Raw genomic sequence first — 23927 nt, 5'->3', positions numbered from 1 at the left:
GGTTTGGGGAGGCGCCCAAACCTCCCCAAACGTCGGCAGGTCTGCGCGGAGGAACGGAGACCTGGGGAGGTTTGGGGAGGCGCCCAAAGGTCCCCAAACGTCGGCAGGAGGAACGGAGACCTGCCGACGTTTGGGGAGGTGCCCAAACCTCCCCAAATATCGGCAGGTCTGCACGGAGGAACGGAGACCTGGGGAGGTGCCCAAACCTCCCCAAACATCGTCAGGAAGAACGGAGACCTGCCGACGTTTGGGGAGGTTTGGGGAGGCGCCCAAACCTCCCCAAACGTCGGCAGGTCTGCGCGGAGGAACGGAGACCTGGGGAGGTTTGGGGAGGCGCCCAAACCTCCCCAAACGTCGGCAGGAGGAACGGAGACCTGGGGAGGTTTGGGGAGGTGCCCAAACCTCCCCAAACGTCGGCAGATCTGCGCGGAGGAACGGAGACCTGGGGAGGTTTGGGGAGGCGCCCAAACCTCCCCAAACGTCGGCAGGAGGAACGGAGACCTGCCGACGTTTGGGGAGGTTTGGGGAGGCGCCCAAACCTCCCCAAACGTCGGCAGGTCTGCGCGGAGGAACGGAGACCTGGGGAGGTTTGGGGAGGCGCCCAAACCTCCCCAAACGTCGGCAGGTCTGTGCGGAGGAACGGAGACCTGGGGAGGTTTGGGGAGGCGCCCAAACTTCCCCAAACGTCGGCAGGAGGAACGGAGACCTGGGGAGGTTTGGGGAGGTGCCCAAACCTCCCCAAACGTCGGCAGATCTGCGCGGAGGAACGGAGACCTGGGGAGGTTTGGGGAGGCGCCCAAACCTCCCCAAACGTCGGCAGGAGGAACGGAGACCTGCCGACGTTTGGGGAGGTTTGGGGAGGCGCCCAAACCTCCCCAAACGTCGGCAGGTCTGCGCGGAGGAACGGAGACCTGGGGAGGTTTGGGGAGGCGCCCAAACCTCCCCAAACGTCGGCAGGTCTGCGCGGAGGAACGGAGACCTGGGGAGGTTTGGGGAGGCGCCCAAACCTCCCCAAACGTCGGCAGGTCTGTGCAGAGGAACGGAGACCTGGGGAGGTTTGGGGAGGCGCCCAAACCTCCCCAAACGTCGGCAGGAGGAACGGAGACCTGCCGACGTTTGGGGAGGTGCCCAAACCTCCCCAAATATCGGCAGGTCTGCGCGGAGGAACGGAGACCTGGGGAGGTGCCCAAACCTCCCCAAACGTCGGCAGGAAGAACGGAGACCTGCCGACGTTTGGGGAGGTTTGGGGAGGCGCCCAAACCTCCCCAAACGTCGGCAGGTCTGCGCGGAGGAACGGAGACCTGGGGAGGTTTGGGGAGGCGCCCAAACCTCCCCAAACGTCGGCAGGAGGAACGGAGACCTGGGGAGGTTTGGGGAGGTGCCCAAACCTCCCCAAACGTCGGCAGATCTGCGCGGAGGAACGGAGACCTGGGGAGGTTTGGGGAGGCGCCCAAACCTCCCCAAACGTCGGCAGGAGGAACGGAGACCTGCCGACGTTTGGGGAGGTTTGGGGAGGCACCCAAACCTCCCCAAACGTCGGCCGGTCTGTGCGGAGGAACGGAGACCTGGGGAGGTTTGGGGAGGCGCCCAAACCTCCCCAAACGTCGGCAGGTCTGCGCGGAGGAACGGAGACCTGGGGAGGTTTGGGGAGGCGCCCAAACCTCCCCAAACGTCGGCAGGAGGAACGGAGACCTGCCGACGTTTGGGGAGGTGCCCAAACCTCCCCAAACGTCGGCAGGTCTGCGCGGAGGAACGGAGACCTGGGGAGGTTTGGGGAGGCGCCCAAACCTCCCCAAACGTCGGCAGGAGGAACGGAGACCTGCCGACGTTTGGGGAGGTGCCCAAACCTCCACAAACGTCGGCAGGTCTGCGCGGAGGAACGGAGACCTGGGGAGGTTTGGGGAGGCGCCCAAACCTCCCCAAACGTCGGCAAGTCTGCGCGGAGGAACGGAGACCTGCCGACATTTGGGGAGGTTTGGGGAGGCGCCCAAACCTCCCCAAACGTCGGCAGGTCTCCGTTCCTCCGCGCCCTGCCTGCCTGCTTCTTTCCGCAGCGGAAAGAAGCAGGCAGGCAGGGCACGGAGGTCCGGAGACCTGCCGACGTTTGGGGAGGTTTGGGGAGGTGCGCGCGCACCTCCCCAAACCTCCCCAAACTTCGGCAGGTCTGCGGATGGCGGCGGCTTGGGAGAGGTGCGCGCGATCCTGGAAGCACCGAAGCCTCGGCCGCGCGCAAGTCCTCGGTAAGCTCCGGGCGGTCACTTGCTTCGCGTCTCCTGAGGGAAGGGGAGGCGACTGGAGCGGGCGTGTTTCCTCACCTGCTGGGCGCCGCGATTTGCCCAGGGAACGCGCGGGCCCCGAATGGCAGCGTGGAGCGAGGAAGCGGACAGCCAGGGCTTCCCCGAGAGCCGCGGCCACACAGGGTATTCCTGTGTATTCAGGCTTGCAAAATGGCGGATCGAGCCTCTGCTGGCGGCAGAGGCTTGCAGAACGGCGGATCGGCTTATACTCGAGTCAATAACTTTTTTCAGTTTTTGGGGGTGAAATTGGGGGTCTCGGCTTATACTCGAGTCGGCTTATACTCAAGTATATACGGTAAATTATAACATTTTCCAACTTGCATGTTACATATCCTCTAAGTATAAAGAAATTATAATCAATTACCATTTTCAGGATATTTTCTTTAATTATTGCATTTTAGCACCAAAACAAGCACCTAAAATGAGCCAAACTAGAATTTAAAAAATCAATTAAAAATGCAAAAACAATTCACAGGAAAAGAGAAATTTCAGCATCTATGAAACAAAAATCTAATTCTCCAACAAATGATGTTAATTGTCAAGGGCCTGTTTGGGGAAAAATGTGTCATGGAGTTAATGCCATTTTTCAAAGCAATGTTGTTCTGGTTGCCAAATATGGCCGAGCTGGCTAGCAACAAACAGCTACCTCAGGGCATCACAGCCCACTTGCTCAAGGGAACTGTCACTACATTAGACCTGTCAGCAGGATTACCTTGACAGATATTTGTAAAGATACAATATAGTCAGTTGTCCACATTTATTAAGCTTTAAAGAATAGGTCTTCAGGTCTACCATCCTAATGATGATCATCCCGCTATAAATCATCCTGACCACTTCCCCTTACTATAATACTGGTAGTCCTCAAGGTATGAACCTAATAGAGCCTGTCCATTAGGCTTGTAAGTCAAAAAAATTCATCAAATGAATCAGACTCAATTTTACAAATTTTTAAAATCAAATTCATTAATTAAATCAAATGGACTTTTAAATGAACGAACATCTGCCTATTTCCTCCGCTTTGTTAATTGATCTCTGCTTGAACTGAGAGGCCTCCAGCTGCTGCTGGCTGCCAGTCAGCTGTTTCCTTCGGCTCAGGAACTATATTGCCTGCAAGCAGACTGCAGAACTCTTCTTTTGCAAAATTTTTGCAGTTGCCACTAATTAGCTTAAGAGACTCCAGCCAGGCACTCAGAAGGAGATGGGGGAGGGGTTTATAGAACTGTTGGCTTGCAACAGTAACAGAGATGGAAGGGGCCTTGAGATCATCTAGTCTTGCTCCCACAAGACAGTATTTCTGATAAATGCCTATCCAGTCTCTTATTAAAAGCTTTCAATAATGGGGCAGCCACAACTTCTGGAGGCAATTTAAAATTAAAACCTACAAACTACAGTAATATATGCTAATCTCCAAAATAAAAGCAAGGAAACACAATGTTACAGAATGCTTAAAAAGTACTTAAAAAGAAGAGCAGTTTGCAAGCACTATAGAATAATAATTAAAAAAATTAAAATACTTACAGAAGCAATTCTAGTCCTGAAGCCCAGGCAGCAGCAGATTCTCCACCAACACCAACAAAAAAAAACCTCGACACTGGCCCAGCTCTTGTTTGGCCATGTGACCAGGGACAAAAAAATAAAGCCCTGCCAGTTTCATAACCCGAATGGCAGAAGGGCAAGTCACAGAGTTAAACATGGCCACCATAGCAGCAGACACTGAATTCAAGTCATATGGCTACACTGGCATCTTTTTGGTCGCAGTTTTGAATTTCTAACCTAACCTAATTTCTGAATAAATTCGTTTTTGTGAAAATTTATTAAATCAATGTTCGTACCTGGGGAACTACCTGTAGAATGCTTTTTTTATTGATTCCATGTTCAAGCAATCCAAAAATTCCACTCTAGAAAGGATTGCATAAGAGTTGCTACAAATACCCAAGGAAAGTGCTCATGTTTTATGATTGCTACTAAATTATACAAGTTCTTATGTGACAGTTATATATGTGACAATTTCAGACATGTATATTATTTATGGTTATTTTTAGTTGTTATTAGACAACCTGTGCCCCATTGGGTCAGTGTTTCAGATACATTTCCTTACCGAAACAGAGAAACAAAATGATCAAAGATGGGCAAAAAAGCAGTGGAGCAGGAACAACATCTGACTTCTTGCCAGCTTCCCCATTGAGTTTCCTTCTGGGAATTTGGCAAGGAACATCAGAAATCTTCCTCCCTTTCCCTTTCCCTTCCGTTCCCTTCCCACTAGGCCGGTAAGTGGCTACTGCTGGGTGAGGGAGGGAAGTGAGGGATTGCAAGAGTGGCTGGGAAACTGTCAAAGGAAATTAAAGATGGCTAAAATAGGATTGCCTATTTTTTACAATAAATTGCCATACATTTCAAAGTTTATTACTCAAAATGTCAGGAATTGAAGCCAAAATTTTTCATATGCAAAGCACTGAAGTAACGTCTAAAATGTTTTTTTTGTGGGCAATGCATTAACAATATTTAGCTAACTAATCTAATGCAGGGCTTCAATAATATTGCACTGGAGTGAAGCTACTGCTTTCATTTTTAATTTAAAGAGATACACTATAATTCTTTTCTATTTGCCAAATGGAAGCATATAATGGGACAAAAGACATATGATTAATAGATATTCAATAGCAATGACTCTCATCCTCACTAGTATTATTCTATTTCTAGCCAAAAAATGGGGTGAGTGTTAATGACCATCAAGCTCTCCACAGTGACATGTTACTGTGTATTTCTGATTCATTTAGGTCACTAAAGAGACAGAACATTTATTTACCAATATGGGTCAACAATAACTAATAGAGGTTTAAGGCAAGTCAAATTCTTCTTGTTTGGGAAGGAGGCTCAGGCACCCAGAGAATAGAAATGAATAGGAACTGTATTAGTCACTAGAAAAATCCAGCTTATGACTTTATAAGTAGTCTTTGGTTAACTATGGTAATCGGGACAGGAATTTTCATTGCTAAATTAAAGTGTTAATCATGCAATCACATAGTTGGTGATTGCAATATCAGCACTCCCTGATGTCATTATGCAAGGATCATGGGTCATAAAGCAAGTCCCAAGTGGTTTGCAACCAGACTAGGAGGGAGATAAGGTGTGATGTGAGCACAGCAGAGTAGCTGTTGCTGAGCAGGGAAAGATGTGCAGAGGGCTCGTGAAAAACATTGTGGCTAGGTGTGGCTGTTGTGGTGGGGGAGATGCACAAGTGACCCATGAGGCATGGCATGAGTGTGTCAGTGGCTGCTGCCAGACAGAGAGGATATGTCGGTAGCTGGCAAAGTGCAGAATGCACACCGGGGGGGGGGGTGGCTGCTGAGCAGGAAGAGTGCAAACAACTTACTGAAATGACTTTGAGACCTTCCCTGTCTGCTTCCCCTTTGATTTGCTTGTCGGAATCTGGCAGGGAAGGTTGCAAATGGTGATCATATAATTGCATATTACAACCATAATAATGCAAGACAGCTGCCAAGTGCCCAAATCGCTAACACATGACCAAGAGCAGGGGTAGGCAACCTTGGCTCTTTTATGACTTGTGGACTTCAACTCCCAGAATTTCTGAGCCAGCATGGCTCAGCTTGGAAACCTCTCCCTTTCTCATCAACATGGCTGGCTCAGGAATTCTGGGAGTTGAAGTCCACGAGTCATAAAAGAGCCAAGGTTGCCTACCCCTGACCAAGAGTGTTAGGATGGCTGGAACGTCACACTTTAGTCTTACGTACCATCATTCAGCATTGTTTGGAACTTTGAACAGTTGCTGAATAAATAGTCATTAAACAAGGGCTACCTATATTTAAGAAGCTACTCAAATGGGGGGGGGGAGAGCAGCTAATATCTGCTGGGAGCCTGTAATGCAGGAGAGAGCACTAGTAGAAGTGGGATTCAATAAATGGCAACAGATCTGTATAAAAGAATAAGCTAAGTGAAGCACTCACTAACCAGTCTGAATAGCCTTCAGAAAGCTTAATATAGGACATAAGAACTCATCCCTCTCTGTCTAAAAAACAGAAATGTATAAATTTCAGCCTCCAATAAAGTTATATTCAAGCATTCTAGAAAGGAATTAGAATCACCCCACTAGTCAAGGCCATGTGGATGACATCTCTTTTGTAAAAGCATCCATGTATTTGGCAAGGATATCTGTGCCAAGGAACTCTTCCTACATACACATGGAAATACAAACGTGGAAGTTCAAACCAGCGAATGAATGCATGGATGCTTTTTTAAATTAGACATCACATGTACTTCACAGGAGTTCATTCCTATCTACTGTATGTAAATTATAACCTTTTTTGTAATGCCTGGATGGGATTTATAGCATTCCTCAATCCAGGTCTGAATTTGCAATGAGAAAATTGAGGAAGACAGAATAAACTGAGCAGTTGTAAGTCTAGAGAAGAACTACATCTCCTCTGAAGCTAACTTTTTAATTGTCCTTTTACCTTTATTTGTATTTCTATCCCATTGTTATTCATTAATATTTAATGTAATTATCATTGTTATTGTTGATTTTTTCCATTTTGTAAGTGGCTCTTTGAAAGGACCGAATGACAGCAAGAGAAAGACAGGGAGGGAGCTTGTAAGAAGGTTGAGTGTTTCTGCTTTTTTGGTCACCTGCCTCCAGAAATGCTGGAGTTAAAGCATGCTATTCTTTATTTGTTTACAGAATTTGTAAAGAACCCAAATTACAAAATGGCACGTAATAATTTGGGAACATAATATGAAATCAAAGCAAAACCATAAAACAAAGGTTTTTAACATTAAGGAAAACATGAAAAGAACACATATCACATGCAGTCTTCTCCAATACCTCAATACTTGAATGAGAGAGGATGATTTCTAGAAATGTGAATCCTTTATAAATTCTCTTCCCTTCCCATTTTTACCATTTTTCCCCAAAAGTAAGACCCGGTCTTACTTTCTTGAGCTCTGAAATAAGCACAAGGGCTTACTTTTGGGGTAGGGCTTATTATTTTCACATACAGGAGGCGGAGAGCATGGGAGCCGACGGGAGTGGGAGTGCTGCTAACCGCCGGCCCTGCCCTCTCCATCCCACCATCTGCTTGCCTGCGGCCACAACAAACCAACCCTTCAGCGAGCTCCAGCCTCCACCCAACCTGCCTGCCTGCTGGCTCTATTGCTGCTGGGACATTTCTCGGCCATGTTGGGTGCCGTGTGGCTGCTGAGTGGCTGCCCGTGCTGCTTCTGGCCTCACGCTGCTCTGGGCTGCCGTTGGGCTGTGCCTGCCTGGCATGTGTCAAGTTGGCCCAGACCTTTCTTTTGACCTCCGGAGCGCCCCCCCCACCAGCAGCCTGCCAGAGGTCTTCGCCAGCAGCTGCCAGTGGAACCATGCTGCCCACGCCTCCACCTCTGGGCTGCTGAGCGCCAGCCTGGATGCCTACTTGATGCAGCAGGCACTGAGCTACGGGCTAAACCTGGCATTCTTCAGGCCCTGGCGGGCGCTGTAGCTATCATACCAGCTGTTCCCTCTTGACCTCTTATCGGCTGCTGCCACTGGCTCACCTTCTGCTGCCATGAAGTGAGGCGAGGCAGGTGGTGGGGAGGTGGAGCTGCTTCCCTCCACCTGCCAGACACCTTATGAAGCCACACAAGGTAAGACTGCCGCACCCCCACTGCCCAAATGTCCTCGCCTCCCTAAGTGTTTTTTTCACTAAACTGCCTTTCAGCTTCATTGTGTTTCTCTGTTTGTTTCTCAGCCTTCACTACGTGTTTGTGGGACTAAAAAAAAAAGTTCAATCAGACCTTCAAACTTCACAGGTGGCGCAGTTCCATCAGTAGCCACTGGCAAAGGGCCCTGGCAGGCCAGCGGCAATAGGGCGCTCCGGAGGTTGAATAGAAGATCTGGGCCAACTCACCCCACACCAGGCAGGAGCAGCCCAACAGGGCAGGCCAGAGCAGCGCGGCCAGAAGGTCAAGGAGCCCCCATGAGGCCAGAAGCAGCATGGGCAGCCGCTTGGCACCCGCCACGGGTGATAAGTGTCCCAGGAGCAGAAGGGCCAGCAGGCACAACAGGCGGAGAGCTTGGCCCACGGGCACCGCTAGAACAGCAGCAGAGCTGCAACCAGAGCCAAAGTTAGGCAGGGCACAGCAGGTTGTGCAGCAGCCACATGACCCACACAGGCAGCCACTCCTGTTGCCACCCATCAGCCTGGCTGAACAGCAGCCCAGCCGGGGCACCACTGGCCCCCAGCAGCAGCAGGTCCAGCAGCCCAGCATTGGTACTGGCCAGGCAGCAGCGGCTTCTGAAATCAATCCAGGGAAGAATGGACTTCCTTTCTTCCCTTTTAGCCCCTTCTGCAGCCCCTTAAGAGCCAAACGGCAATTGCTTGAGGAAAAGATAAGGTGAAGAAATCTTCCTCTCCCCCCCCCCCCATAGGCACTCCCGACGTCAACTGGCCACGTCCCACATCTGGCTGACGATCCTACTGCAGCTAGGGCTTACTTTCAGGGAAGAGCTTATATTAGCTAGGGCTTACTTTCAGGGGAGGGCTTAATTTTGGGGAAACACAGTATCTTCCTGAAGTAACTTACATTAAAAAAAAATCTTAAAAGAACACCACAAAGCAAAGACTGTTCGCTGCTGGATGACAAACAAGTCTTACAAATAGCAGGTGACATTTTCTCTAAAACAGAACAGAATCTTTTCTACAACTTCCTTTAGAAAACTTGTCATCTACTGCTACAAACGTTAAAATTTTATTTCTTCCTGCTCTGGCAGAGAAGTAGAACATGTTTAACTTTTATTGCTTCTCCTCCAATAGAAAGAATTGTGTCTATACCTTACTTTGTTATAGTCCAACATTTATTTTCTTTTTAATAAGGAAAGCAAATTAATATATGCTTTGATGGCACATCTCAGCCCTCAGTGCTTTTATTGCTTCAGTTCAGTGCAGCTGTCTTGTTAAAATGTGTTTGCTTGTATGCAGTTTCTAAAGCTGCAGACAGATAGATGTTTGCAGTATGAAGACAAATTATTAAGTTTGGTTTGTTTACAGCCAGTGGAGCATAGCAAGTGCTATAATTGTCTTTGTCATAGATTCACTCTAGGCTTTTGAAACATCAAGATCTACAACTGTGTGGCCTAACAAATCTGATTTCAAAAAATATCCTTGCCTTTTTCTGGCTTGCTTACTATTGCTCTTTCCTCTCTACACTTCCTGAACACTTGGAAGTCAACAGAAGATTCCCTCTTCTCTCCATGTCAGCAAATGGAAGTCAACAATCTGATAATATTTTATGACAAAGCTGTATTAACCACAGGAACATCACAAAGAATAAGGAGGGGGAAAGTGAGATGAGAAAATAAAACCATTACAGCAATATTCCTAAGAATAATGGACAAGATCCAAGAGGCACTCATGAATCACAACTAAATGTAGCACTAACTGCTAAAAAAAGAAAAAAAAGTTATTTTGGTTGCCTCAGAAAACCATCTTATTCTAAGATTTGCCCAGTAGTTGTTAGGCAACAGTCAGGTCTTAGCAACTATGGATTCTTTACTTTTAGAGAAAAATCCAGCAAGATATATAAGGAAACAAGGAGGTGACCGGAACTTAAGGAAAACAAGAAAATGATATATAAGGAGTTTGTTTCGAAAATTATTGATATTTATAAACCCTATTCCAGGTGCTAAAACATTTAGCAGGCATTATTTCAGGAATCTCCTTTAGGAGTCCTAAAGATAAGCATTACAATTATTTCAGCATTCTATGATATTTATAGAATCACAACAGTATCTCAGTAAGGATCTTTGGTTTACAAATCCAATGAAAAGCAGAGACAACTAAAAACTTTATTATAATATTCAAAGCAGATGTAAATTATCATTGGAAAATTTGTACTGAAGCCAAAATGCAGTACTACAGAGTTTTTCCACACATCTTTACTTAATTCTCAGAAACATTTATTAATTTAATAAATAATAAATACTGGAAATAATAAATATTGAAAATAATATATTTATCCCTATTTCTTGCATGATTCTTCCATAAAACAACTGGTGTCAGAAGTAATGGGACCTAGCATCTGCCTCCTCTAATACAGCAAATTGAGACTCTTGATTTTACAAACAAACCTCATTCTCTTACCGTGTTTCCCTGAAAGTTAAACCCAGCCCGATAGTAACCCCTATCTTGATTTTTGGGGATGGGCCTAATATAATCCCTACTCCAAAGTAAGACCTAGTTTTGGGGCAAGGTGTACCCCTAAAAATCAAGCTGCCCCATATGCCCCATACCCGCTCACCTTACTGGTAGGTCCACCACAGCCAGTGGCGGCAAGCAGCCGAAGAAATCAAGCAGCAGCGTGACAGGTGTCGGGGTGTGGGAGGCCTGGCTGTGGTGGTCCTAAGGTAAAACATTCTCCGAAAGGCACCTAGTGCCTCTTTTGGAGGCAAAAAAAATGTAAGATCGGGTCTTAATTTTGGAGAAACACAGTAAATACTTTATTATTTAAATACTATACTAATACTCAAAAAAAATATTCCCATATTCTATGAAACAGCTTCACAGCTACTTGGAAACCGCTTCTGGACTTTGTGCTTGAGGTGGAAAAAAACGATACTATGATTTTTGGGTTTTACTGATTGATCTGTTGATATAGAAATGGCTAGTTCACGCTACTATAGAAATGTAAAAAGTTGAGATTGTATGTTAATGCTTTATTCTACTGAAAGAAAGGAAGTCGGAAGTCAACACCTTTTTTTTTTCTTCCCCCCCTTTTCCACACTTTTTTCCCTTCCCCTACCATTGTTCCTTACTATTTGCTTTTATATTTTATGTTATAAGTGAATAAAAAACTTTTTTTTAAAAAAAGAAACAGCTTCACATCAAACAAAAACAAAGGGGGATCAAATAAACATTACACATGTATTAACATCTTAGTCTTTTATATTTAGTTACATTTATTTTGCCAAAGTCTTATCACAGATCCTTTAGTACTTTAGTGCTCTCTTGCTTTATGTGTTATGCACATATGTATACAAATTTACAGATTGTATAAGCACCTAAGTAGATACAGACATAAATACTATACATGAGTATCCTCTAGGAAACTGCTGCAAAATCAAACAGATTCATATAAACCTATAAACAATCCCTCTCTCCATATAATGTTCAGTTCACCTAGTTGCAACTTCATCCAAAAATTACCCTTGCTAAATCTAAAAACTACTCTGTCATTGAACTTGCATTATTACAGGCTATTTCTCCTTTCAATGATAGCACATTAACATCTGAATTTATATCATTCTGGCTCTCAAACCCAGAATTTTTAATTAGTTGCCTGGGTATCCATTACTGACTGCCACAGGACTAATTATGAAATACTGGGGTGTGTGTGTGTGTGTGTGTGTGTGTGTGTGTGTGTGTGTGTAGAATCCTATCCCAATAATCTCTTGCTCAGCCTCAGTGTTACCATTTATAACTACACAGCACATCATAAGCAATAAAGCAAAATATATTCAACACTTTGAACTACTGTATGGAAATGTAAATACACATATCACATGGTAAATTCCTGTCCTCTTTCACTGTACTGTATTGTATTTCTGAGTTTTTTCCAAGGCTGTGGTCTTCCCAGTGGGACTCACAACATTAAATGCTAAAACTAAACACAGCATGTGTGTACTTACCATTTCAAAATGTCAGGAAATTGTGCTAAAAAGAGCCACAAAAAGAAGGTTCATGGGTTCTCTACATTGCTCTAATACCTAAGGATCTTATTGATTTGTTAAATAAGTAAAATACTTCCTTTTAGAAAATGCCTGATCTCATACATTGGTACATTTCCTGGAACACTTAATCAATTACTGATTTTAAACCCAAGAATACAAATATTTGAGAAGCATACTAAAACTCAGAAGCTACAGAGGGTTCTGTCAGATTAGTTCTCTCCCCCTATGCATTTATAAGTCTCAAGGAAGTACACAAAGTTCTCAAAACTGTTATTTCAGCAACCTGTAGATGATGCATCCCTTCTCAAGGGACAATTACTAGACCCAATAATTTTTATCTGGTGGCCAACTTCCTCTTTTTAATGCTTAGGATGCAATTCCAAAGAATTAGAAGAAATGAATTCTCTGGATCCTTTTCAGTTAGATTTCAAATAGCGTTGAGACAGCATTGATTACACTTGTCGCAACTCTTCTGGTCTTTCTTGAATTCACAATGGCTTTCAGTACCATTAATCATTCTAGACTCTTTATGATTTGAAAACAGAGGCTGCTGTTTTACCTCTGTTCTTCAAGCTTGCTCTAGGCAATGTTGGTGGGGAAGAGAAACTGAATTCTAGGCACTTGCTGAACAGGGTTTCTCAGGGCTTGACACTTTCCCCTGTTCTATTTAATATCTATATGAGACCTCTAGAAGAAAAAATATGAAAGCATGGGCCAGATATCAGCAGTATGATAATAATATTTAGTTGTATATCTCAACCCTTGTGTGACCAATTGAAGTTGCTAAAGTACTGTACCAGTTCCTGAAGTCTGTTGAGGTCTGCATGGGGAATGACAGGCTCAAGAACGATAACAAGCAGAAAGTGGCCTGGCTGAGGAGCCCTGAGGTAAGCGGGTTTGGGGTGCATGGGGCAGCTCCACACACATACCTGCCTCGCCTTGCCTTGTGGCAGTGCCACGTGGCCTACTGCCCCGTTTCAGGCTCAAGCAACAGGACAGAGTAGATGGAGTCTTAACTAGGGTTTATTTGGGGGGGGGGGTTATATTACGCCCACATGTAAAAATCAAGCTAGGTCTTATTTTCGGGATAGCTATGTGCCTATGTGCTACCAGAACTTTTCAAGCTGCACTGGTTACCATTGGCTTCAATTTTGCAACTCAAGGTGTCTGACCCATCGCGATCCCATGGACAACATTACTCCAGGCCTTCCTGTTCTCTGCCATCTTCTGGAGTCCATTTAAGCTCACGCCTACTGCTTCAATGACTCCATCCAGCCACCTCATTTTCTGTCGTCCTCTTCTTCTATTGCCCTCAATCTTTCCCAGCATTAGGCTCTTCTCCAGTGAGTTCTTCTTCTCATTAGGTGGCCAAAGTATTTGAGTTTCAACTGATCAACAAATATAGTTAACTGAAAACCCAGAAAGGGGACTGATAACATTGAAAATGGAAAAGAAAAGATCAAGAAGAAGAACAAACCGAAGGGAAGATAAAACATTTCAGGACAAATACGTTGAGATGGAAAAATAGAGAGATGATTTGTTAGCCCTTCCAAAAAAACAGCAACTGGATGGCCTCTTTTATCTCAAACAATACATATAATAACGGAGGGAGATCTATTTGATGACTTAAAAGCATGGATATGGAAGGCGAGTTGGCAAAGAAAGAAAGCTAGAATAAGGCTGAAAAAATTGGGGTTTTGACTTATTAGTGAGGATTAAAATAGAATATACTCAAATAGACATGATGTATACTTTGAATACCGGATTGTGTTATGAACTGAAATAAAGAAAACTTTGGTTATTTAAAACTTGGAAGTATAAACATTAAAAGTTAAACTTGAATATTGATTTGTTTATAAAGGTTGAATGTAAAAGTAATTAAGATATATATAAGCTAAAAATTTATTGATAAATGTAATAAACATGTTTTTACTTAGCTGATATAATAAGAACTGTACTAGCTTAAAAATGAGATAGAAGACATTAAAAGAAAAAGAGAGGAAGTATTTGATGTTGAAACAAGAGAAACTTTTGTTACTAAATGTAAGACATTTGGAAATTAATAGAAAATAAGAATGTTATACTGTATATGTATGTAAAAATGTTATTTTTTTAAATTGATATAATAAGAATCGTGTTATTTTAAATATGAGACAGTAAATATTAAGGGGAAAAGAAAGGAAATAGCTAATGTGGTAGTTTGAGACTTGTACTAAATATACTTGTACGTCATTGAATTATCGATTAACTCAGCTGCCACATTGCTTTTTTAATACTTAAATGTAAAGTTAGAAAATCAATAAAACATTTTAAAAAATAAATTCAACTGATTATGATAATGACAACTCAATTTGAACATTTCCATAATTTGTCCAAATCAATCTAATTTAGCTCAGAACCCTCAATGTCTGATGCCACCATATTTTTTGGCAATGAAATTCCATAGCATCCATAAGGATAGGACTAATCAGAGTTCTGATTACAAGTAATTCAGCAATGGTATGCTGAACCCTTTCTGTAAACACCTTTTGCAAAAACACAGCAACTCTGTTATCACCAGTGACCTAGGAAAGTAGGAAATTGTCCCACAGATTTCTGAGTGCCATTTTTTTAGTTCAATTTAAGATGCAATCCAATACTGCAAAGTATTAAACACTGAAGCTACAGCCATGGGGAATATCATATTCATTTTCCTATTACAACAAAGAAAATACATTGGTTCAGTATTCATTTTTAACATGCTCCTCCAATAACTGAACCTTTGTATTACTTTTGCAACAAGAGCAGTACAGGACATTTCTTAAGCAGCAGGCCTTCATTAAAAAGCTGATTATAAGAATGTACATATATACATATATAGCTCAATTAATCAGAACAATCAAAACCTGTCTTATAGAATTTCCTGAACCTGCTTAGGAACATAGCTTTGATTTCTTACAACTATACTTTCAGTTAAAAGATCTGAGTACCAGAATTACTAAAAACTGAAAAGCTGCAATTAATTTTTTTCTCTAAAGCAACCAAAATTTAAGGCATTTCTAACACCAAGACAATTTAAAATCCAAATTCAAAATGTGGATTCATTCTGTTAAGAAAGGACAGCAATATATCCCATTTACATCAACAATGCTCTTACAGCAGGGGTGTCAAACTCAATTTCATTGAGGGCCGCATCAGCATTGCGGTTGCCCTCAGGGGGCCGTGTGGGTATGGCCTGGGTGGGCATGGCCTACTGGATGGGCATGGCCAGAGTGCGTATGGCCTACTGGCTGGGCGTGGCCAGCTCTACATCGTTCGCATCAAGGGTGCCTATGGGGGCCTGGGCAGGAGTGGGACAGATCTGAGGGTCTCTGGCAGAAGGAGGGTCTCTGGGCCAGGGCCAAGGCAGTGGCGGCTGTTCCTTCACTGTTTCCAGGATGGCTTCGCGGGCCACATGAAACCACTTTGCGAGCCGGATCCGGCCCCCGGGCCTTGTGTTTGACATGTCTGTCTTACAGTATAGTTTTCTTGCCAAATTATCATATTTTAGGGTTTCAAAGTACTCATAATTTGGGCAACTGAACATAACGCAAATATTATTATTTTTTAGAATAATTACATACACTGTTCAAAACAAATGCACAACTAATCAAGATTCTACTATTTTAGCCTACATTTTATGTGGAAATAAGACATGTGAGAGGAAAAGAGGAAAAGAGCAGTAATTAGGGGGGAAAAATAAAGGAACCCAGTAAGTTCCAGTGCTCCAACTCTGAAAAAACTTCTTCAGTGTGAAGAATACTCAATGCAATACTCAACGCAGAATCTGTTATGTAACTAGATAGGACTGGACTCACTTGAACTGAAACTCAATGCCATATGAAAGCTGCCTAGCACCAAATCAGGCCATTGCACTACTGAGCTCAGTATTACCAATGGAGGACAAGAGCAACACAGGGTTACACTTGGGACTTTTACCTAAAGATGCCAGCCTTTTGAATACAAAGCATGGACTTTATTAATGTTTTCCTGACTAGCTAACATTTCATAACTTTCCTGCTGCTGCTGTAATAAGAAAGCATTTTGTTAGGCCTAACATGTTTGGGTGCAACATTGAGACAACTACCAGACATCAGCAAAAAGGTGCAGAAAACTGATTCTTTGCTGCCATCTACTGGCAGTCTGTTTTTTACAACTCAGATATATGGTAGGTCTATCTCTATCCTTTTTGAATTACCATCCCTTTCAGCAGCAAGGAGAGTCCTAACACATCCTCAGAAATCTAAATATGTCTGCATGCCCTAAAATATAATCTACGTTGTAGTGCTCTAACATATGTGCAATTAAGGTCGGAAAACTGTCTTGCCAACTTGCCTGCAATGGCTTGTTAGGATTGTAATTATGAAATCAAGTGATCTCATAACATATAAGCAGATCTAAGTTGTTGCAAAAAGATAAAATACCATCAAATTCATAAAAAAGAGCTTTAGCTATCCTTTCCTGTTAGTTCCAGGGGAAAAATAACAGCTATAACTGCTATAATAAGGAAATAGTACCAAGCCCCATAGATGTCTTCAGATTTGAGAAAGAAAGAAAATTCCATGAACTGGAATATCTAACAATTGCCTATATACAAGAAAAACTCTTAAAGTATCAGTGGGGGAGATAATTACAATAATTACACTCCATGTCACTAGATGAACAGCAAATGAAATATTTCATCCTGGCCCCACTTTCCTTCTGGAGAAGGACTTCCCACATACCACTCAAGACCAAGGACAGCATTTGCCAGATGGTGATGCCTGACAGTGTAAACCAGGGGTGTCAAACTGCCGGCGTCACGAGGAAACCGCGCTCACCCCATTGCCGGCAATGGGAAAAAAGTTCTGATACGTCACGTGATCGCGAGTTTGACATGTCTGGTGTAAGCAATACTGAAGCAAAATGCTCCATTTTAGTGGGCAGTTACTACTTAAAGGCAAAAGGTATGCCAAATGCTATAGAAAAGCAGATTGTGTGTTGCTCTAATTTGGCTGGGAGTAAAACAATGAAGAGGGTCCCTAACTTCTATTTCTAAGCTTCTAAGTTGTTCTGCTGTTTAGGTAAACACAAAGAGAGAAATCACATAAGTGGTCTGTTGGTTATGTATTAAAGACCCCCCTTAGGCAGAATTATTCAATTTTACATTCATTTTAAGGGGCATATTTAGTGGGCTGGCATTGGCAGTTTAATGCTAGTTAGAAATTACATATTTTACATTAAAATTAATTGCTGCAAGAACTATCAAAATGTTATGTTGTCCATAATCTTACTTTAATGAATTATAATAATCAGACTTGAGATATGGGCACCAGAATTCAATCGCCCAATGAACTATTTTTTTTTAGCGTTCACTGTGATAAAAATGAGAAGCAGGAGAAGTTTTACAAAATATATTGGGGGAAGCTTTTTCAATTAATTACTATAAACACTCAGTTTTCTAGTCTGCACAGTACACTTGACAAAGGAACCCCTCTCAGTATTCAGAAGTGGTACACTCTAGAAAGACTAATGTTATATTTATTTATTCATTTATATATTTAACAACCATCTTTAATTTACAATTCCCATAGCAGCTGATGAAATGTACTAAATAAAACAAAAACACATCAAGCAAGCCAAATTAACAGAATGTTTACTTAAATTTCAGTCAACAGCAATCTATTTTTCTAGATATAATGTGAGAATAAAAGCCCCCTTGAATTCTCAGGCTTTAGCTTGGCATCTAAAAACCAGCAGATTTCTTAATACGTATGAAATGTCAGCCCTTCTAGATATATCACATCAAGAAATCAACTTCACAAGAAGGTTATTCAGATTGGCTATAATAAAAAAAATCTTGCATATCTGATTAAGTATATCTACTACTGCTAATTATTAGTTAGTAAATTAGAGAAGTATGTCTCAGCCTCTTCCAAATGTTATCTGCTATAGACTTAAATTATTAAATTATTATTACTATTTATTTTAAATTTGAATTTACTTAATAATTATTATTATTAGAGTTTTTATCCTGCCTTTTTAAATACATACAACAAGGGCACCGACACTTTTGCTATCCTGCTTCTTTAAAGTCCTACTTTAGTTTCCATAGAACATCACACAGAATTACTGAAGCTGAAACTCTGGCCACCAATTGAGAAGAGAGCAGTCATTGGAAAAAAATCCTGATATTGGGAAAGGTTGAAGGCCAAAGGGGATAGCAGAGGATGAGATGGTTAGATAATGTCATCTACTCAGTGGGCATGAGTTTGGGCAGACTCAAGGAGACAAAGGAGGACAAAGGGCCTGGTATGCTATGGTCCATGGGTCATAAAGAGTCGGACACAACTTAGCTACTAAACAACATGGGTGCACCAGATTAGTGACTGAACAGTGTGAGCCAGCAGTGTGCTGCAGCTGCCAAAATAGCCAACACAGTGTTAGGCTGCATTAACAGAGGGGTAGAATCAAGATCAATACCACTTTACAATGCCTTGGTAAGGCCACACTTGGAATACTGCATCCAGTTTTGGTCACCACGGTGTAAAGACGTTGAGACTGTAGAAAGAGTACAGAGAAGAGCAACAAAGATGATTAGAGGACTGAAGGCTAAAAACATATAAGGAACAGTTGCTGGAATTGGGTATGTCTAGTTTAATGAAGAGAAGGACTAGGCGTGACATGATAGCAGTATTCCAATATCTCAGGGGCTGCCACAAAGAAGAGGGAGTCAAGCTATTCTCCAAAGCACCTGAAAGCAGGACAAGAAGCAACAGATGGAAACTAATCAAGGAGAGAAGCAACCCAGAACTAAGGAGAAACTTCCTGACAGTTAGAACAATTAACCAGTGGAACAACCTGCCTCCAGAGGTGGTGAATGCTCCAACACTTGAAGTTTTTAAGAAGAGACTGGCCAGCCATTTGTCTGAAATGGTATAGGGTTTCCTGCCTGAGCAGGGGGTTGGACTAGATGACCTCCAAGATCCCTTCCAACTTTATTATTATGAACAGCAAAATATCACAAAGAACACCATGCTTTCACTGATCTTTGTAGGTGGAAACATATCAAGGTATCCAAATATTTCTTCCAACAAGGCTATGGCTGCTCTACCAAGTGTGGCATATTTTTTGACTGCTTGTTCTTTTGCTATTGAAAGTTGATTCTACAAGGCAGAAGCTATTTACCATTTCTATATTTTCATTATTAATTATAAGACTGGTTGTTGTACTCTTGTCATTACTTAGGGTTTTTTTTATAGATAAGAATATTAGTTCCATTTTTTTCACTATACTCCTATACTCTTTTAGACTTTGCAGATCCTTTGCATTTTCAACTATTAGAATAGTGTCATGAACACAGCATACGTTATTGATGTTTCTTCCTCCAGTTTTAAAACCATGGTCATCTTCTTCCAATCCAGCTTCATTAATATTTATTCAGTATGTAGCTCGAATAAATAAGGGAAGAGTGATCAGCTTAGCTGTAGTTTTTTGCAAACCTGGCATCAGTCTGTTTTACATATTGTCTGTACTGAGGTTTCCTGACCTGTATATAGTGTTGTTTTTTTTGTTAGAATGAGAACAATGAGATATTTTGAGGTTCTCATTTCTCAAAGTATAGTCCATAGCTTGAAAGATGATACAATTAAAGGCCTTTCTATAATCACTGAAGCTCATGTTAACTTTTTTTTTGTATTCTTAGGTATTCTCATTGTATATTATGATTTATAGCTTGACTATTCAGTATGGCTTTTAAAGGAAGCAGCATCAAGTTGTGATAGCTTCCTAAAATATTGTCAGTGCACAGATGGAATAAGTTCCTGGATCAATCAATTCTAAACATTATAAACTTTTTTCTTATCAAGATTCTGGAGTAAACCAACCTCTTTAAACACAAGCAATCAAATATATGCTTTAAACAAATCTTGGTGCAATATTTTTCTTAGGATTTAAAAGGTATTCATAAAACTTCCCACATAAGGTCTTCTTTTAAGCCCACATGCTATCTATGTAGAGCTTTAAGCCATATTGGTATGTTTGGAAGGAAAGTATCTTTGGAATATGAACTTTTAGTTTTTAGCACAATAATACTAACCCTAACCCTAACCTTAACCCTTTCCATCTTTCTTCCATGAGTTTTCTTTTTACGAGGGGAAAGAAAAAAATGCCTTTCCTTCCATATTAAGAACTACTGTAATCTAGTTGACCAGTTCTATGAAGCCCTACAGCACCTTATAAAACTAACACCAAAAAATGATGTCCTTATCATCATGGGGGATTGGAATGCTAAAGTAGGAAGCCAAAAGATAACTGGAATAACAGGCAAGTTTGGCCTTGGAGTACAAAATGAAGCAGGGCACAGGCTGATAGAATTTTGTCAAGAGAATACGATGGTCATAGCAAACACTCTTTTCCAACAACCCAAGAGACGGCTCTACACATGGACATCACCAGACGGTCAACACAGAAATCAGATTGACTATATGCTCTGCAGCCAAAGATGGAGAAGCTCTATACAGTCAGTAAAAACAAGACCAGGAGCTGACTGTGGCTCAGATCATGAGCTTCTCCTTGCAAAGTTTAAGCTTAAACTGAAGAAAGTAGGGAAAAGCACTAGGCCACTCAGGTATGAATTAAATCATATCCCTGTTGAATATACAGTAGAGGTGACAAATAGATTTAAGGAATTAGATCTGATAGACAGTGTGCCTGAAGAACTATGGACAGAGGTTCGCGACATTGTACAACAGGTAGCAACCAAAACCATCCCAAAGAAAAAGAAATGCAAGAAAGCAAAATGGCTGAGGAAGCTTTGCAAATAGCTGAGGAAAGGAGGGAAGCAAAAGGCAAGGGAGAAAAACATAGATATGCCCAATTGAATGCAGAATTCCAGAGAATAGCTAGAAGAGATAAGAATGCCTTCTTAAATGAACAGTGCAAAGAAATAGAAGAAAACAATAGAATAGGGAGGACCAGAGATCTTTTCAAGAAAATTGGAGAGATGAAGGGAACGTTTAATGCAAAAATGGGCATGATAAAGGACCAAAATGGCAGGGACCTAACAGAGGCAGAAGAGATTAAGAAGAGGTGGCAAAATTACACAGAAGAACTATACAAGAATGAGCTTAATGTCCCAGATAATCACAATGAGTTGGTCACTGACCTCGAGCCAGACATCCTAGAATGTGAAGTGAAGTGGGCCTTAGAAAAGCTGAGCAACAACAAAGCTAGTGGAGGTGACAGTATTCCAGCTGAGCTATTCAAAATCTTAAAAGACAGTGCAGTAAAAGTGCTACACTCAATTTGCCAGCAAATTTGGAAAACTCAACAGTGGCCACAGGATTGGAAAAGATCAGTTTACATTCCAATTCCAAAGAAAGGCAGTGCCAAAGAATGTTCAAACTATCGCACCATTGCACTCATTTCTCATGCTAGTAAAGTCATGCTTAAAATCCTACAAGCTAGACTTCAGCAGTATGTGGATCGAGAACTACCAGAAGTACAGGCAGGATTTCGAAGAGGCAGAGGAACTAGAGATCAAATTGCCAACATACGCTGGATCATGGAGAAAGCTAGGGAGTTCCAGAAAAACATCTACTTCTGCTTCATTGACTATGCTAAAGCCTTTGATTGTGTGGATCATAACAAACTGTGGCAAGTTCTTAAAGAGATGGGAGTACCAGACCATCTTATTTGTCTCTTGAGAAACCTATATGCGGGTCAAGAAGCAACAGTGAGAACTGGACACGGAACCACTGATTGGTTCAAAATTGGGAAAGGAGTCCGGCAAGGCTGTATACTGTCACCCTGCCTATTTAACTTATATGCAGAGCACATCATGAGAAAGGCAGGGCTAGATGAATCAAAAGTTGGAATTAAGATTGCCGGAAGAAATATCAACAACCTAAGATACGCAGATGATACCACTCTAATGGCAGAAAGTGAAGAAGAACTAAAGAGCCTCTTGTTGCGGGTGAAGAAGGAGAGTGCAAAACTTGGGTTGAAACTTAACATTAAGAAAACCAAGATCATGGCATCTGGCCCTCTCAATTCCTGGCAAATAGATGGGGAAGAAATGGAGGTAGTGACAGATTTTATTTTCCTGGGCTCCAAGATCACTGCAGATGGGGACTGTAGCCAAGAAATTAAAAGACGCTTGCTCCTGGGGAGGAAAGCCATGGCAAATCTAGACAGCACACTAAAAAGCAGAGACATCACCCTGTCAACAAAAGTGCGTATAGTCAAGGCTATGGTCTTCCCAGTTGCAATGTATGGCAGTGAAAGTTGGACCATAAGAAAGGCTGAGCGCCAAAGAATTGAGGCCTTTGAACTATGGTGCTGGAGAAGACTCCTGCGAGTCCCTTGGACTGCAAGGCGATCAAACCGGTCAGTCCTAGAGGAGATAAACCCTGACTGCTCTTTAGAAGGCCAGATCCTGAAGCTAAAACTCAAATACTTTGGCCACCTAATGAGAAGGAAGGACTCACTGGAGAAGAGCCTAATGCTGGGAAAGATCGAGGGCAATAGAAGAATGGGACGACAGAGAATGAGGTGGCTGGATGGAGTCACTGAAGCTGTAGGCGTGAGCTTAAATGGACTCCAGAAGATGGTAGAGGACAGGAAGGCCTGGAGGAACATTGTCCATAGGGTCGCGATGGGTCGGACACGACTTCGCAGCTAACAACAACAATCTAGTTGCCTTTTGGAAGAAAAAAAAAGCACCTTTGGGACAACCATGAGCCAGATGATTGAAAATCTCCATAGATATTGTAGTATAGTTACTGTAAACGTAAAAAATAGGCCAAACTTGCTATATTAAAAATCAGAACTACTGGACCTTACCTTAAATATCATACCTGCTTATATCTATTAAAATATGTACAAAATATTTCCCCAAGTTATTTCTTAGAATAGTCATAATTGTTCATTTCCAAGCGAAATCCAGTTTTTTACTTTTAAAGTAGAAAACAGACTGGTAGAATTCTACTAAAAAAGAAAACTTTATAGCAAAAACTTTCTTCCAACAATTAAAAATCAACTCTATACATGGATATCAATAGATGGACAACTGCAAAATCTGACTATATTTTCTTTAAACATAAATGGAGACGCTATATTCATGAATCAAAAAAACAGGACTTTGTGCTAACTCTGACTTAGATCATGAACTCTTGCAAAGATATGGCTCAATATCAATCATCAAGCAAAAATATCCTAAAATGCAGAAAACAAAAGTGACATATCTACTGATACAGTAGAAAATGACAGAAGGAAAGAGAAAAAGAAACAGATGTGTCCAGCTAAATCTTGATTTCCAGAGCACGATGGACTTATAAACGAATACTCAAATAAACTGAAGATAACAATCAAATAGGGATAGGAAAATTACACAAAATCAAGGAAGATGCAAAGGATGGGTAAAATAGAAGAAAATGAACGCAAAGATATACTGATAAAAGAGAACATAAGAACACACCTAGGACTTAAGGGCTAGACTGTAGACTGCCTGTACAGGCATCAGATAAACAGGTAAGCCTGCAAAGAAAGACCCAGAGTCCTTAAAGTCTCTAGTTTGTTAACTTTTGGAAATGATTTTTTCCCCCTCCAGTTAAAGGGAAAAAGATTTTCTTTCCCATGCTTGCTTTGCTCCTCTACTCTTCAGCTTGGAGTCAAGGTATGGTTTTATAAGGGACAGAGATTGGAGAGCACAGGCAGTTTAGTTTAGTACCTAATTGGGGGTGGGTGGGTGTCAGCAAGTCTCTCCCTCCCAGCTTTTATTTATTGAGGAAATCTTTATCTTTATCTTTATTAGACTTATATACCGCCCTTCTCCCGTAGGACTCAGGGCGGTTCACAAGGTTTTTAAAATAACAATACAACAATTACAAAAATTAAGAACAGTTAAA

At 42.0% G+C, this 23927-nt stretch overlaps 1 protein-coding gene across 3 annotated transcripts in view; it reads right to left on the bottom strand.

Moving 5' to 3' along the window:
* Positions 1–23927, bottom strand: part of MSH2 (mutS homolog 2) — a 90082-nt gene that overhangs the window by 35886 nt on the left and 30269 nt on the right. The window contains exon 2 of one of the 3 annotated variants that reach the window (XM_083350465.1): positions 2662–2713. The exons of the other annotated variants lie outside the window; for them this stretch is intronic. The gene's annotated coding sequence lies outside the window, so the exon portion shown is untranslated. The remainder of the gene's footprint in view (positions 1–2661; positions 2714–23927) is intronic. 3 annotated transcript variants of the gene reach the window in all.

This window comes from Vipera ursinii, assembly GCF_947247035.1.
Source record: "Vipera ursinii genome assembly, chromosome: 1".
Lineage (NCBI taxonomy): Eukaryota > Metazoa > Chordata > Lepidosauria > Squamata > Viperidae > Vipera > Vipera ursinii.
The sequence above is the reverse complement of the archived record's forward strand: the minus strand, read 5'-3'. Positions and strand labels throughout refer to the sequence as shown.